This window comes from Muntiacus reevesi, chromosome 20 (assembly GCF_963930625.1).
Source record: "Muntiacus reevesi chromosome 20, mMunRee1.1, whole genome shotgun sequence".
NCBI lineage: Eukaryota > Metazoa > Chordata > Mammalia > Artiodactyla > Cervidae > Muntiacus > Muntiacus reevesi.
In genome coordinates this window covers 32,086,795-32,104,632 of record NC_089268.1, presented here as the reverse complement: position 1 = coordinate 32,104,632, position 17,838 = coordinate 32,086,795, and the positions used below count along the sequence as shown (strand labels likewise).

Sequence of the window (17,838 nt, the reverse complement as noted above, 5' to 3'; positions counted from 1 at the left end):
CAGCTAGGCCTGGAAGGTTACTCTGGAAAAGCTCTAGCTTTGTGGTACTTTAACTTCTTGGACTTCTCCGCAGAGGAAGAATAGGCCCCGTGCAGGACAACTGGGTTCATTATTTAGGTCTCTCTGATTGCTCTGTGGTTCTCTTTTGTAATGAGAGCCAGGCCATCACTGAATAGAACAGTTTAGAAACTTCTGCAGATATAAAGACAAGCAATGCTCAAGTACAGTCTCACAGTCCAGGCTTTTCCATATGTGGCTTGTGAAAAAATAAGAACTACTCTCACATATTTTCCCCAAAGAAGATACTTTGATTTTCCTCAAATACATTGTTACCAAATAGAGAATGCAGCCCAAGTATGACTGGAAGAGGGCAGAGGAGGCTGGTGAGAGAGGGTAGAGGTCTGTCACCAGGAGGTAGGTGGTTGATAGTTCTTAAAGAGTTTTAAGCAGGCTTTATAGTATGCTCAGGATCCGGGTTTACAGTCCTTGATGTTTGGGTAGACAGTGGGCTGGAGCAGGCACGCTGGTTACTTAAGCAGAAGACCTCTGACATCCAGGGAGCATGGCCAGAGAATGAGATAACTCAGTTCGAGGTATTTGAGAGCTAAATCACCATGAGAAGCCTAGTATTGGATACCTAAAGAGGGAAGAAGAGATAAGTGAAAGCGATGAGGAGCAATTATAGACTGAATCTTGATGTTTAAATGCTGGAGAAGAGAGTGATAGAGCAGACTGTTAGGAAGGTAGTAGTCTTGAACTTGCAAACTTATGCTACTCAAGACTTGCACTTTTGTAGAAATTCACTGAGAATAATTTTGCTTCTTGTTTTAAGCACCAACCATATTATTTTAAACAGTTAAATCTAGAATCATTTCTACTTTGTAGAGTTTTAATGACAGTAGAAAATAAATAGAAACATAGGTAATAGCATCATAAACAAACAAAAACTGTTGTCCTCTCCCCACTGTTGTTCCTGAAAACAGTGGCAGAATTGGCTGAGTGAAAATGATTTATTCAACAAATTATACTCTAGAAGTTTTGAAATGAACACTAATAAATATTCTAATAAGTATTTTTATTGAACAAATGAAAGGATATACAAAATAATACACTGCCTGAGATAAACTTTGCAATAATATGGAAAACCAGTTTAACAACATGTTGATAATTGTTAAAGCATGTGTCAGGCATGCTTGAGACACTTAACTCTTTCCTATTTTCTTAACTTCTTTTGAGACTTTAATTAGATATATGCTAGAACTTCTCTCCTAACCTTAATGTTTCTTATCCCTCTTCCTTCATTTCCAACTATTTGTATCAGTGGATAGTATTTTACATAGTTCCCTCAAATCTTACTTTCAGTTTCCTAATTCTCTCTTCTGCTCTATCTAATAAATCTGTTTATGTATATGTTTTCAGTGTTTTAAGTTTCAAATTCCTCTTTAATAATTTCAAATACGTGAGTTAATGTATTAATTTCCCAATGATTCACCACTACTTCCTGAAAAAGCACTATGTATTTTTGACATTTGTTGTTGTTGTTAATTATACTGTCCTTCCTTGTGAGAAGAATATAACTCCTTTATCCTTTGCTATCAGAATTGACAACAGGATGAGTCATGTGATTGCCTTGCACGCCTCCTTGCCTTTGCTCAGGCCCTTTCCTCTCAGCCTGCGACAACCACATTCTTCGCGCCCACTAGAAAACTTGTTGGTCGAGACTCGCCTTCAATATTACCTTCTTTCCCCAGGCATTTATGATCAATCTGATTAGTCAGAATTACTTCCTGTTCTTGTTCGTTCATCTATCTGTCGTGTTTATTCTTATGAAACAAGGAAGTGGATGGAGCTGAATACTCCCCCGCTAACCCCCTGCCCCGCCTTTCTTTCTTTGAATTATTTCTCGCTAGTGTTGAGTTTCTTGTTTTCGATACCAGAACGCCTGGAAAACCTAGTGAAAGTTGGACAAACTCTCCTTAGAAAACACTCAGGTAGTGGAGTGGGGAGGATCAGAATTCGTGGTTCCTCTGATGAGGATGACCGGGGAGAAGAGCCCCGAGAAGCTAATGATTCTTCTCTATGCATTTTCACCCTAAGCTTTTGAACAACTGTCAATAACACTGAACAGAAATTGAGTCCTACTCAGATCCATCGTCTAATTTCCCAGACTGTTTTATTAACCACAAATTAGGAGTCCAAATTCGCCAGCTCCGCCGAGGTCGACTCCAGTGGACCCGGCTCCGGGAATCTTTGCCCCGGGGGACTTCCAGCAGCGCGCTCGAACCCGGGACCAGGCTCCCCTGACAGCAAACTGTGGTTCAGCCCAGGTTCAGTCCCTGCCGGGAACGAGACAGCCCCAGAAAGGGAGTGAAAGCCCAGGCAACTGTGTTTCTACCACGTCCCCACCACTTTTAATAAGACTCCTGTGAAAGCTAAGCCTGGTTTTCTGTTTTTTTTTTCCCCCCGTCGCAGCTTTTGCAATTCGGCGCTTTGTCCATTCGCGTGGAAGCCAACCGCCTCCACGTCTCCCAGACGTCTCCAAACCATCTCTTTCCTGAATATCATTCTATCTAGGGTAGACGGTTCCCAAGTATAAACTCTGAAATAAAGCACGCTAAGGCTTGTGTGCACGACGACGAGGTGGCCGAGTGGTTAAGGCGATGGACTGCTAATCCATTGTGCTTTGCACGCGTGGGTTCGAATCCCACCTTCGTCGGAGGTGCACCTTTGATATAAGCAACCGTGGGTGTGTTTTTGAAAGCTTCCTAGCATTTCCAGTTGGGTCACTCTCTCTTCAAGTATTTGCTCAGTATTCCGAGTTTGGGCTGATAAAGGCTACCTCCCTCTCCATTTTCTATGAACTCTGTCATATTTCCCTCCCCTCATAAAGTGTGAGAGTTCCTACATTTAAGGCGCGGACTACTTAGAACAGGTTTTGAAGATTATTCCTCAGTTTTAACCAATCCAACATATTGTTCTCTTGACATTTAGCAGACTCTTTGAAGGAGCTTTTGTTTTCAACCAGTTCATAATTAGGAGAATTAATTGGCTAAGGGTTTTGAACTCTATATAGGCTCAGACGGTAAAAAAATCCCGGTTCGATCGCTGGGGCCAGAAGATCCCCTGGAGAAGGGAATGACAACCCACTCCAGTATTCTTGCTTTAGAAATCCCACCGATGGAGGAGCTGGGAGGGCTGTGGGGTCTCAAAGAGTCGGGTACAACTGAGTGACCAACACTTCGAACTCTATGTATCTTTTTAACCAGTAACCAATTTTGTTTCCAAATTTATTGTTTATTATTTTCTTCCAGTGCTGCCATTCATACTTGAGTAAGCCAGTTTCTTTCATACAAAGGACAATCTAGTTCCACAGTGATTTCAATATATTTATACAACATTAGAGTACAGGGTTCAGTTCAGTCACTCAGTCGTGTCTAACTCTTTGCAACCCCATGGATTGCAGCATGCCAGACTTTCTTGTCCATCACCAACTCCTGGAGCTTGCTCAAACTCATATTCATCGAGTTGGTGATGCCATCTAACCATCTCATCCTCTGTCGTCTCCTTCTCCTCCTGCCTTCAATCTTGCCCAGCATCGGGGTCTTTTCCAGTGAGTCAGTTCTTTGCATCTGGTGACCAAAGTATTGGAGCATCAACTTCAACATCAGTCCTTCCAATGAATATTCAGAACTGATTTTCTTTAGGATTGACTGGTTTGATCTTCTTGCTGTCCAAGAGGTTCTCAAGAGTCTTCTCCAACACCACAGTTCAAAAGAATCAATTCTTCAGCGCTCAGTTTTCTTTAAGGTCCAACTCTCCCATCCATACATGAGCACTGGAAAAACCATAGCTTTGACTAGACAGACCTTTGCTGGTAAGGTAATGTCTCTGCTTTTTAATATGCTGTCTAGGTTGGTCATAACTTCTCTTCCAAGAAGCAAGCATCTTTTAATTTCGTGGCTGCAGTCACTATCTGCAGTGATTTTGGAGCTCAAGTATAGGGTATGTCTACATAAATGTTTCAAGTCTATCCAGTTAGGAGAATGATTGGAGGTTTTTTCCCTCTTGAAATTTCAAATGGGTTTTTCCTATTACATTATCTTCTCTTTTCAGATTATTATCTTTTTTTCAAATTATTATCTTTAACATTATTTAGTAAAAATATTTTTTCTAAACTCTTCCTTTTTGGGAAAAAAAGTAAAAGTAAAAGCATTTTATTGTGGCAATTTTAAAACACATTGAAAATTAGACATAATATTTTAAAATATCCACAAACTCAACTCATCTCAGATCTTCAAATAATCCCCTCTACTGCCTGGCCCATAGGTCTCCTCCTGGTTTGCTTCTCTGAATTCCTGTCTTTGGAAAACTAAAAAATCATCAGGAAACTGAAACTTCGTAGCAACTTCTCCATATCCCCTCCCTCCCCTGCAGCCTGCAGTTCCCCCCCTACCCCCAACCCCATGCCCCCAGTGATTACCAGCTACAAACTTCATTAAGCTTGCTTGAAAACATTTAACATTTAGAGTCTTTGGCTATTTATGAAGAAGAGAAAAAGCAACTGCATTAACAGGAAAGGTAATCTATGGATCTTTGAAGCACCAGTGACCTCTTTTGCTGTCTTCTAGACACTGCCTGGAGAATCCCAGGGACAGAGGAGCCTGGTGGGCTGCCGTCTATGGGGTCTCACAGAGTCGGAGACGATTGAGGCGACTTAGCAGCAGCAGCAGCAGCAGACACTGTCTTGGAGATGGAAATGGCAACCCACTCCAGTATTCTTGCCTAGAGAATCCTGTAGATGGAAAAGCCTGGTGGGCTGCTGTCCATAGGCTTGCACAGAGTTGGACACGACTGAAGCGACTTAGCATGCATGCATGCATTGGAGAAGGAAATGGCAACCCACTCCAGTATTCTTCCCTGGAGAATCCCAGGGACAGAGGAGCCTGGTGGACTGCCATCTATGGGGTCTCACAGAGTCGGAGACGACTGAGGCGACTTAGCAGCAGCAGTAGACACTGTCTATCATGGAGATCCAGTATCCTTCTTCAAACACTGAATGATTTTTCATTATCGATGAATATGGTAGTTTTAAATAATTTTTAAGATAGCCACTTTACGTTCTCAGATGTTTCTTCCAAATTGTTCCTGGCTTTTGTGGTGAATGGAAGGTGTGACAGGAGACTGCATGAGTGCTAAGACTCTTCAGCTGTGTCTGATTTTGTGCGACCCTATGGACCATAGCCAGCCAGGCTCCTCTGTCCATGGACTTCTCTAGGCAAGAATACTGGAGTGGGTTGCCATTTCCTTCTCCAACAACAAAAATAGGAAACCTCAATCTCTTGGGGAGCTGTGCTGTGGCAATTGCTCATCATCACAGTGACTCCTACTCATTATTAACCCTTTACTATACTTGACTTTGGAATGTTTCCGGGCTCAGCAAATTATGCATTAGGTAGAGGAGAGAAATATTCTTTGGGGCTAAGGAGCCGTGTGTGTGTGTGTGTGTGTGTGTGTGTGTGTGTGTGTGTGTGTGTTGCTTAGTCATGTCCTACTCTTTGCAACCCCATGGACTGTATTCTACCAGGCTCCCCCATCCATGAGATTTTCCAGGCAAGAGAACTGGAGTGCCTTGCCATTTCCTTCTCCAATGAGCCCTTTACCCCTGTTGAAGTCAAAGCTTAGAATGTTAACATCTTGACAACAGTGAGAGTTAGGCTCTGAATACTGGGGCTTGGGGAAATAGAAACAGGATTTGGCTGCTGCTGCTCTGCCAGAACACCGCCTAATGCTGCACAGAGCTACCAAGGTGAGTATACCTAACAACTATGGATGGGACTGCCTTTGGTTTTGGAAGGGAGGCTATTTGGGGCAGGGCTGGTGAGGAACAGAGAGAAGAGTCTGAGCTCTTTTGTCACTTACGGGAGATGAAGGTGCCAGATTCAGGTGAAGAACAGCTGATCAATTCCCAGCTGCCATCCAGAAATATCTGCTTTTTTCTGGTCCATGAGGGAGTTGATCCGCTAGATTTAGATTCTTCAAGGCAGTATCTGAGTTTAACCCATTTTGAAAGTCTCAAACAAGAAAAATGCTTACTAGTGACATATATAGATATAGATATAGATATAGATATAGATATAGATATAGATATAGATATACGGGTGCATGCATGCTCAGTTGCTTCAATTGTGTCCAGCTCTGTGCGACCCTATGGACCATAGCCAGCCAGGCTCCTCTGTCCATGGCACTCTCCAGGTAAGAATACTGGAGTGGGTTGCCAGGGGATCTTTCCGACCCAGTAATTGAACTCAGATATATAGATGGTGATGAATGAAGTCTTTAGGTCAGAATCAGAAGTAAGGCATTACATTACCAAGATTAAGTATTTACAACTTCTGGCAACTCTCTTCTTGATGTTGAATCCATGTTCCTTCATTACAGACTTGAAAAATAATCTCACTAGTGAAGACTTAAACATCACTAGGCTGCCTGGACAGATATCTCACTGAACTTTGGGGTTATGTTGGTTCTCATACAGCAAGGCTCTGCCAAAAAACTTCAGGAGGAGTAAACCATGTTCGCAGATTGCCTTTAGTTGATCCTTAAATGCTAGCTGTAAAAACCTTGCAAAGGTTTTTGTTTGTTCTTTTAAGAAATATATGTATCTTCTCATCTCTCCCAGCAACCAGAGTAGACATAAAAGTATCACCTGCCCAGTTCATCTTGTTGTAAATAGCAAACAAAAAATCCTCATTCTGAAAACTGCTATGGGTGTCTCGGAGTGGGGTGCCTGTCAAGTAACTACTTAATCAGAAACAGAGAAAGAGGAAATGTAAGTTTTTCAGAGTTTATTGTGTTTCTTGAAGCTTTATTGTGTCTTATTGGAGCTGATAACATTAACGGTAACCTTGAAATTCAAATCCACCCATTTATCTTAGGAGATACTGAGGTCCTTAATAAAGATATCATTCAACATGTGTTGACTTGAATTCTCAGGTCATCAGCTTTTTAAATTCATAGAGAAGAAGAATCTCCTCAAATGTCCCTCCTAATTGTCCCCTAACTTCTTCTGCGTCATTAACACGCACTTGTTTTTTTTTTTTTCATTTGTTTTTATTAGTTGGAGGCTAATTACTTTACAATATTGTAGTGGGTTTTGTCATACATTGACATGAATCAGCCATGGAGTTACATGTATTCCCCATCCCGATCCCCCCTCCCACCTCCCTCTCCACCCGACTCCTCTGGGTCCTCCCAGCCCACCAGGTCCAAGCACTTGTCTCATGCATCCCACCTGGGCTGGTGATCTGTTTCACTATAGATAATATACATGCTGTTCTCTCGAAACATCCCACCCTCGCCTTCTCCCACAGAGTCCAGAAGTCTGTTCTGTACATCTGTGTCTCTTTTTCTGTTTTGCATATAGGGTTATCATTACCATCTTTCTAAATTCCATATATATGATCTTTGTCTTTCTGGCTTACTTCACTCTGTATAATGGGCTCCAGTTTCATCCATCTCATTAGAACTGATTCAAATGAATTCTTTTTAGTGGCTGAGTAATATTTCATTGTGTATATGTACCACAGCTTCCTAATCCATTCGTCTGCTGATGGGCATCTAGGTTGCTTCCATGTCCTGGCTATTATAAACAGTGCTGTGATGAGCACTGGGGTGCACATGTCTCTTTCAGATCTGGTTTCCTCGGTGTGTATGCCCAGAAATGGTATTGCTTGGTCATATGGCAGTTCTATTTCCAGTTTTTTAAGAAATCTCCACACTGTTCACCATAGTGGCTGTACTACTTTGCATTCCCACCAACAGTAACACGCACTTTCACAATGATAATTCCATGCTTCATTTGATTACTTATTTATAAACTGTTTAACATTATTTTACAGGCACAAAGCCTGGTGATTTAGATAATAGGCGGTGAGTAAGTTACCCATGTAGTTTTTATACCCAGGCCTCACACTTAAGTGGAGAGTGAAAATCAAGAAGCAACGGCATCACAGTTCAATGAGTTCAGTGAGAGCTTATTACGCAAAGGAAGTCTAAGCTTGTGGTTTATTCTGTTCAGGCAGCTATAAAAGAATATCATAGACTGGGTAGTTTAAATCACATGTGTGTGGTCATGTGAAACATTCAGAAGGTAATGGTCACAGAATCAGGTGGATTGTGTAATGTGGGAGAGAAATAATGTGGTGGACATGTAGATATGGGGGTCACCACCTTCTATAAATCAATTGAGAGAGCAGAAAAATAACATGACAAACAGAAAGGGCATGAATTGAAAAGAATGCATAAATAGAACCATGTACTTTTACCCTTCAGTGATCCAGCTGTTCCTTTCCTTTTTAGTAAACCAGAAAGAAGCCACAGACATGAAATACATCATCCTTATATATTTGTTTTTTTCAAAAGGTTTTCCCTGGGACTGTCCATGAAATCAGAAGATGATTTGGAGTGATCTCATCCAGGGAATAATCTTCCTATTACTGTATCTGGCATTGGAGGGAACTTCTTTTTGTTTGTGGCCATGAATATGTGTCTGTTACAGGAAGAGAGGAAAAAACCCATAGGCCTTATTCTTATTCACCTGCCTTTTGCTAACACAATGACATTTTGTACCAAAGGAATCTCGGATATAATGTCAGCTTTTCATTTCAGTAACTGTCCATGTGGTGGTGGTTGTAGAGCTGCGGTGTATCTGGTGAGAGTGGCATGTGGTCTTTCAGTCTGTACCATTTGTCTCCCAGCGTGATTCAAGTCATCACCAGTCATCCTAGGACTACTTTATGGAGAAAGCTCAAACCACTGACTGCATGGCAAATTCTTCCCTATCTCCCCCTCTTCTGGATCCTTAATTTCCTGATAAGCTCTAACTTGCTCTAACTAACATCACAACAGGCAATAGTATGAACAAATCTGGAAATAAACCATATGTTGAGTATTGTTATATGCTACCATCTAGGCAAATAATTTGGTGGCTTTTCCTCACTATCATGTCTCTGCAGGACATCTTCTTCCAGGTTCTCATGGGCTGGAGCAATGGGTACATGGCTTTTCATCTGTACAAGCAGCATAAGTATTTTCTAATTTCAGAAAATTAGCTCTAATTTCAGAGCTCCAGGTTTCCAAAACACTCCACCCCAGAAATCAGAGCTACTGAAAGTGTTCTCATTCTCATGATGTTTCCTTTTCTTGTGTTGGGCAGATTCCATTTTTTCCCTCCTATTTAGGTTTATTCTTGATTAAATAATAATGTATTATCAAATATTAAAATATTTCTAACATTTGGCTTTGCTAGTCTCAGCCTCTTCGTGTTGATCAGCAGGAATGTCTACCTAGCTAACTGCTGGCATACTGGAAATCTGGGGAAACTACTTTTTATATTGATTCCTCTAGTAACTAAAGGAAGATTATTTAGTCACTTTTATTTTGCCCAGAAAAAATTCTGCCCAGCATAAATTAGAGGCTAAGACTTGTAATTAAGATACAGGACACAGTTTTGTGATGTTAGGTTCATTAACAGGACGGCTCAATCCATTATTTTAAAGTATTTAAGTTCTGAAAAAGCCTTAAAATATGCATCTGGGAGGTTTGAATTTTTCCTTTTTACCTCTCACTTTTTATCACCCAATTTTGAAGCTGTGACCTAACACAGTAGGCTGGGGAGAAGAAAAAATTGGGTGCATTTCTTAAAGGATAACCAAAATAAAAATCAAGAAATGCAGAGTGAGAGTGAGGGTGGAAAATAAACCACTTCCTTGTAGTTTCATCCTATTGTAGTCACTGCCTGTCCCAAGGAATTCATGAAAACTTCAGAGGTGGAAAAAAAATTCAGAGTTGTAATCTAGGTGCCTACTTTGCAGACTAGGACTTGAATCCTATATCCTCAGTTTAAAACGTTGATGTACTCTCGACCAAACTACAGAAACTCTAAAGTATCTTAGAATTAAAAGATAATAGAATCTGTAACTGCCATGTGAGTTATTTCATGTCCTTTTGAGGATTAATTCAGGCACTCTCTGATTACACACAAAACACCAGCCTTTAATGTGCACTTTGTGTAAAATCCCAATTTTTATGCCTTTCAAATATATATTCCATCTTTGCTGATCAAAAGTTTCCTCATACACGGTGTTATGGGGAAAGTAGAAAAACATTGGTAGGAAACTTTATTTAAAAATTAATTGAGTTGATGAACCAGCTTTCAAAGGAGCTGGCACTTCAAATTCCTTTCTCTGAATCCTTACTGAAGTGCCAAAACTTTCTTCTAAAGCTAAAGATACATACAAGAGGCAGCCAAACTAAGCATTCATCTGCCAGCATTGCCTTTTTTCCAGCGAAGTCTTATGAGAAACTCAGAAAGCAGGGATGCCAATCTATAAAAAATTTGAAAGCAGCTGCTTGCACCGAAGAGAAGATCTTTGGGAATCTTTTTCTAAAGTGTTAAATCTTTGAAGGATTCTGTTCTTAGTTCTAACAGAATATAGAGGTTTCAAAGTCATAAAACAGATGCAAAAACAATGACCTGTGCTTGGGGTACAATACTGGCTAAGGGGTCCACATATTGAAATAACATCTTGACAAAAATGCTTACTTATGACTAAGCAAGTTTTCAGGGGACTTGTCAAAGAAAATGTCAATTTCCTCTATGAAAGTAAAGTATAGAAAACTAATATGAATGTTACTCAAATTATTTGTCACACCATGAAATACATAATGAAACCTGGAATAAATACTTCTTTAGACAAATATGAATCAAATGTGAAACTAACAATATTGTGGGTCAATTATATTTCAATTTTTAAAATATGGTTCAAAAACAGAGTACTTTCTTAATGTGACTTTTATGATATAATCTTGTCAGTTAAGTCATAGATTAGTATACAGGTGGAACTCACTTTGTAGTGGTTACTGTATAACTGACAGGAGGAAGGATGAAAACCTTAGTAACTTGGGCCTAAATTAAAAGGTCATCATAAGACTCCCAAATGTATATTAGTTGTTATTTAAATATAGGGGGCTCATACTTGACTTCGTGTGGGGGGCAAGAAAATTGATTCTAGTTCTTATATTAAACATGGGCAGAGGGGTCACGTAAGTGGCTCGTTGGTCTAGGGGTATGATTCTCGCTTCGGGTGCGAGAGGTCCCGGGTTCAAATCCCGGACGAGCCCACTTCCTTTTCCAATAAATAGTGAGAAAAAGTATTTTCTCTACTTTCTTGCCAAAAAGATGGGATTGCATTGCATTGACAAAGGGATTGTCTTCCGAGCAGCTGGGTACTTAATTCCAGATCTCCTTGAATGGGAGAAGTGTTGATGCTAGTTCGCAGACGCTCCCCCACCAGTTCCTGTTCCCCTGTGCATCTCTTTCCAAAAGTAAAGAACGAAGGCCTTGGGGACCTAGTTTTTGCCTACGTGTGTACGTGCCTACGTACGTACGTACGTGTGCGTACTTGACTGGGTGGGGCGGAGCGGGGAAGTGTGAATTACGGTCCACCAGTACCTGCCTTCCTCTGGTAGAGATGTGGATTTGCATATCCACTGCTATCTCCGACTTGAGTGATCATTCTCCCACTGGCAGCAGTTACTGGTACCGCACTGACTAAAGTAAAAGGCACTCCTAGTTGCTTGCCGCCGCCGCCACTCCCACTGTAATCAACGCTTAGGATGTAAACCTCTTTCTTTTCCTGCGTTGCACCTTGGAGCTGCACTCCCTGGTCAGAGTTTATTTACCTATTCATTCAACGAATGAATATTCAGTGAATACTACGTGTCAGCCTCTGCTAGATCCCAGAGATGCGGTGAGGGACCAGGAATAAAAAATTTTTTTAAAAACCAGTTTTTGTTTCTATGGGATTTAATACCGCAAGTAACTAAGTTTTGCAATTACCTTGAGTCCTAAGAGGAAGTGTAGAATTCCCAGAGCACAACTATCCAGAGCCCACCTGTAGATTTCCAGGGAATGTTGCCGGCCACAGTTTGTCCACCGGGAGAGAAAAACCACGAAGAGAAATCGCTAACACTTGGAAGTTCCAGGGTTTCCCTACCCCAAAACTGGAAACTTGCCATAACTTCTCCTTGACCCCAGGAAAACCTCTCAATTTGAAATTGTTGAAAACGTTCAGATGAATTGATCAATGAAATTTGGAAGATGAAGAAATAAAATGGAGAGGAAAGGTATTAATCCAGTTACTTTGCTCATGCTAGCTAAATTAAGATATATCCTCAGGATAACCGTCTTAATGTGGTTGAAACTTAGAGTGAACACACACACAAACCACCACAGTTTCTTCCTTGCTTCTTGATAGCCTAGAGACTCACCTGGCCCTGCTCAACTTGGTATTCTGAAATATTATCTCTTTTTTACCTTTCCTTGTTATTTTTTGTCTTTCTTTGATTAATTTTGGGAACCCAATAACTATGAAGATACACGTTTGGAGAAGGATTTCATCCAACCTCTGTCCTTTAAGAATTTTCTCAGAATTTAAGAAGTCAGTTTTACATCATCTAAGCAGATTTAATAATCCTTTTTCAAGGGATTTTACTATCCCAAGAAGAATGAGTTAAAGATATTGCCTGATAGTAAATGGCACAGGTAGATCACTTTACAAGTGAAGCCCACAGTCAATAAACTAGACTCATAATCTCATTTTCAGTCATTTTTAGGGCCTAATTATATCTGCAGACCAGCAATCAAAGATCACTAGACATCTAAAGTGAATGTCTGACATGAAAGACAGAGATGAACATGAACTAAAAAAACAGAGGAAAATATTATGCAGAGAGGAGAAAGAAAATCTCAGGCGTGTTATTACATCTATTCTTGTTTTAAAAGAGGCTGCTGTTCAACAAGGTAACTCTTAAGTACAGAAGTCTCAAAGTTGAAATTGTGGGAGTAGACATGAAAAACTTAATAGAATAGTTGAAATAAAATGTAAAGGACTTTTTCCAGAATGTAGAGTAATAATATACGGGCACACTCCTGCAGTCATGCTCCTTCACATTTACCCAAATGAGCTGAAAATCTGCGTCCACAAAAAAACCTGCACATGAATGTTTAAAGCAACTTTATTCATAACTGTCAATACTTGAAAGCAACCAAAATGCCCTTCAATAAATTAATGGATAAACAAACTGGGGTACATCCATACAATGGAATATTAGTAATAAGAAGAACTAAACTATCAAGTCACAAAAAGACATGCAGGAAACTTAAAAAACACATTACTAAGTGAAAGAAGCCAATTTGAAAAGGTTGCATACTGTGTGATTCCAACTATATGACTTTCTGGGAAAAGTAAAGATATAGCAACAGTAAAAATACCAGTAGTTCTAGGGGATGTATGGATGAAGAAGATGTGGAACACAGGGCAATATAACTATTCTGTGCGGTACTGTAATGATGGATCCATGTCATTATACATTTGTCAAACCCAAAGAATGTCTAAAGTGAAGAGTAAACCCTAACATGAAGAATGTTAATAATAATATATTAATATTGGTTCATCAGTTGTAACAAATGAACCAAATAATATAAGACATAAATCATAGGAAGTATGTGTGGACTCTGTACTTTTGTGTTAATTTTTCTGTACACCTAAAACTGCCTTAAAAATAGAGTCTATTAAAAAATATAAACAGATTGTAACTAGGAGAGAATAATACTTTTTGGAAAGTAGAGGAAACATCCCAGAGGTTTAAAGTCCAAGTATATAATATTCTAGGGAAAAAAAGGTAAAGCAAGAGAATACAGAACACATAAGTGAGAAAATTGACAAAAAAGTAAAGTTAATTTCTCAAACTGAAATAGATGATTTTTCCAAATTTAATGATGTAGTAGAGCTCCCAGAACAGTGAATGAAAATAGATACACACAAAGGCATATCTTTCAGACATTTGAGTACATTGAAGACAAAGAAATCATCTTGAAAGAGAAAAAAAACTAATTACAAATGAAACATAGTAATTAGAATGACTCTGTAATTCTCAAAAGCAATACTGAAGTCTAGAAGAAAATGGAGAACTCTTTCAAAATCCTGAAAGAAAATATTCCCTAGCATTCCATACCCAACCAAATATTTAAGCAAGTGTCAGAGAATTATAAAACATATTTTCCAACACCAAAATAGTAAAAAATCTTATCTCCATTGAAATCTTTCTCAAGAAGACATCAGGATGAAAACTGTATAGCTAGTACAGAAAACACCCAATTTCTTTTTTTGTCAAAGCTTTTATAGTTATTTGTGGTAATTTGAGAAAAAGCTTTAACGTTCAGGAAACAAAGATATCATGAGAGACCAGTAAATGGTATTTTCCAATCATAATATATGAACAGTGATACTAATTCAACAAATATTATGATATAAGTAAATTCAGAAGAAAAATCAATAGTAAGGGTATCTGTATATGGTGTTATTTAAGGCAAGAAAAGAGAAATGAATCTTCCTTTTATTTAAGAAGTAATCAATAGAAAATACTAAACTGAAAAAAATTTGAAAGTAGAAATAAAAGCATCTGTATTAATTAAGACACAATTTGGTCTCTGTAACAAAGACCCCAGTGAATTGTACATTAAAGGAAGAAGAAAGATAGCATTAAGTCATGTCCGACACCTGCAATCCCATGAACTGTAGCCTGTCAGTCCCCTCTGTCCATGGGATTCTCCAGGCAAGAATACTGAAGTGGGTTGCATTTCCTTCTCCAGGGGATCCTCCCGACCCAGGAATTGAATCCAGATCTCCCACACTGCTTTTTTCAACTGAGCTACACAGAAAGCCTTCATGATCTCTCATGTAACAGTCTGAAGGTATAATCAATCCCAGAGTGATACTTTGGCTCTAAGGTGTTGGTTCTAATCTTCTATCTCATGGTTCCTGCCTTCCTATGGGTTACTGTTTCCAATCTCTTTATATTTCATGACACCTTCATTCTTATAATGCTGCCTTTTCCAGCAAGCAGATACAGTCGGGAGACAGAAATGAATGGTATTTCTTTCCTCTTCTGAACATAACTTGAAAGCTTTACATCCACTTTATCTCTAATGCCCTGGTTTAGAAATTGGCCAAATGGCCACACATCAGGGAAAGTTGTGCACTGTAATTTTTTCATGGATGTCTATGAACGCTACCAAATTTCTGTTTCTTGGAAGGAAAGAACAAATACCAACGGTAACTAGCCGTCTCTGCCATAGCATGATATTTGGAAACATGCTGGTAAAACAAAAACAACACAAACAAAAAGCCAAATGACTGAAAATCTTTGCCTCTACCAAAGGGGGAAGAGAACCACTTTCTAATACACACATATTTCTGAAGTACTTGAGATTTTGAAACATATAGTTAATTTTAAACATTTTAATTAAAAAAAAAAAAGCTTTAAGCTGAGAACCAAGAGTGGATAAAAACATTTATCCAGGTTAAAATGAAAAAGGGCAAGAGCACTCCATGAGGGAAAATGTCTTGTTGGAAGAAAGGGGAAATAAATTTTTCTTAATACAATATCGTGAATTGAACTGAGCATGAAAAATAAGGTGGAGGGACATGGGTTAAATTGAGGTGAAGATCCAGGCAGAACAATGCAGCCTATATTAAAATATAAGGATTTTTCCAAAAATATTTTAAATTTATTTATTTCTAAACGAAGCATAGTTGTTTTGCAATACTGTGTTGGTTTCTGCCATACTTCAGTATGATTCAGCCATAGGTAAACATATGTCCCCTACCTCTTGACCCTCCCTCCCACCCCCACTCCCCAATTTTTTTTTTTAAAGGACTTTTCCAAGCAGGAAGAGAGATTGATTCTCTGGGACAAGTTAAGGATGGTTTTTCACTGAAGAAAATGTTAGAGCAGCCTAAGGTAGTGTCCTCATGAAATGGAGTAGTACTGTATGATTGTTGCCCCACACCCCCCATGTCTTTTGCCTGCCTTTTGTGTGTGAAAACTTAGTCAAAGAATAAGTTTAATCAGAGAAGTGAGAAATGCTGAAACAAAGGAAAACAAGCAAAGGAAACGAAATACTAACATTGCAGTCATTAAGCACAGTTAAGGGCCTTTCTCAAAGGCTATAGATAATATTCTGAGCCATATCCTGTGAGCTGTCTTATAGATTCCAAAACACCAGGTGGAAAAGTTAACTACAGGATGACCAGACTGTACCCAGGATATGAACTACCACAATTCTTGAGAGCTGACCGCAAAGAAATAGGAACAAGTGCACCCTGGAACTGAGGATTAACTGTACCTAAAACAACCAAGATGATGCTGGTCAGACCACCGATGACCAGTTTGAAGATAACTGTTAGAGATGACTGTGCTGCTTCTGCATGTAGCCCCTCCACCAAGGACTCATTCTATAAATGCTTTCAATCCCTGCTTTTTGGGGGTGGGGAGAGAGCGGGGAGTCGGCCTTTGGACAGATGTCTGCCACCCCTACGCTCAGTTGCTAGCAACTGAAATAAAGCAAACTTTCCTTTCCACCAACCTGGTCTGTTTACTGGCTTTTGAGCAGTGAGCAGTCAGACCCCCTCCCCATGCACCTTTAGGTAACACTCACACTAAGAGTGTGAAAATGAAGCAGGAATCTGTTCCTAAAGGATTTCTTCCATGTTTGCTGTTGTTCATCCTGTGATTGATTTACTTAATCTTCACAAGAAAAATTTTCATGACCAGGTTCCATTCTCAGATTTATTGGTGTTTCCTGACCAGCCTCTCACATGCTTCAGCACAACAGCCACAGTGATTTCCAACAGTTTTCTAGATATCAGTCAGCTTTGAGCACACCCTTTCCTCAGTCTGGGACACCTTCATTTTTCTCACCTCTAGAAAATGTGCTCAAGGCTCAGCTTCAGTATTACCATCTTTTCTCAGGCATTTATGATTCATTATAATTAGAGTTAGTCTGTACTCATGTTCATTCATGTGCATGTTATTCATTCCATGAAACAATCAAACCAATCAAAGTTCCCAAAAGACAGCTAAAATAGGTTTTTTCACTCTTTCCCAGAAACATTTTTTCAACTCATTTAAAAAAATGAGTCACTTAACATTTTTAGCACTGCTGCCCTTGTTAAGAGCTAATGAAAGTTGGGAAACATTTTCTCTAGAAAACCATTCAAGAAACACACGGGTATTTGGAAGGAAAACGGAGTTCATGGTTCCTCTGATGCGGATGATCCGAGAGGAGAACCCCAAGAATTAAGGATTCTTTTCTACACAATTCACCGTAAAGTACTGCAAAAGGGGCAATAACATTGAATAGAAATTGAGCCCTATTCAAATTCATCGTTTAATTTTCAAAATTATTTTATTAACTCCGAGTTAGGAGTCCACATTCGTCAGCTTCCCTGACAACGACTCCAGGGGGACTGTTTTTGGGAACCTCTGCTCCCTGCGGTTTTTTCGGCTGCGCTCTGGGGGCGCTGGACCAGGCTCCCCGAACGCGAGAGGGTGACAGCAAACTCGGACTTGATTCTGAGGTGCCCCCTGCCCGCAGCGGGAGAAAAGGAATGAAGGACCACGCAAATGTGTTTCTACCAAGTCTCCTGTGAGAGTTAAGCTTGGTTTTTTGTTTTTTTTTTTCCCCCGTCGCAGCTTTTCCAATCCAGTTCTTTGTCCATTCGTGTGAAAACGGGCCACCTCCACGTTTCCCAGACGTCTCCAAGCCGTCTCCTAACCGTCTTTCTTTCTGAAATAGTGGGTTCCCGAGTATGAACTCTGAAATAAACCTTGCCAAACATCTAAGATATGAAGACGAGGTGGCCGAGTGGTTAAGGCGATGGACTGCTAATCCATTGTGCTCTGCACGCGTGGGTTCGAATCCCACCTTCGTCG

At 39.8% G+C, this 17,838-nt stretch overlaps 3 non-coding genes across 3 annotated transcripts; all 3 read left to right on the top strand.

Annotated features, from left to right (window-relative positions):
* Positions 1-2,634: 2,634 nt before the first annotated feature.
* TRNAS-GCU (transfer RNA serine (anticodon GCU)) lies at positions 2,635-2,716 on the top strand. Its single transcript has one exon. It is a non-coding gene; the product is annotated as a tRNA-Ser (tRNA).
* An 8,393-nt stretch (positions 2,717-11,109) lies between these two features.
* On the top strand, positions 11,110-11,181 carry TRNAP-CGG (transfer RNA proline (anticodon CGG)). Its single transcript has one exon. It is a non-coding gene; the product is annotated as a tRNA-Pro (tRNA).
* A 6,575-nt stretch (positions 11,182-17,756) lies between these two features.
* TRNAS-GCU (transfer RNA serine (anticodon GCU)) lies at positions 17,757-17,838 on the top strand. Its single transcript has one exon. It is a non-coding gene; the product is annotated as a tRNA-Ser (tRNA).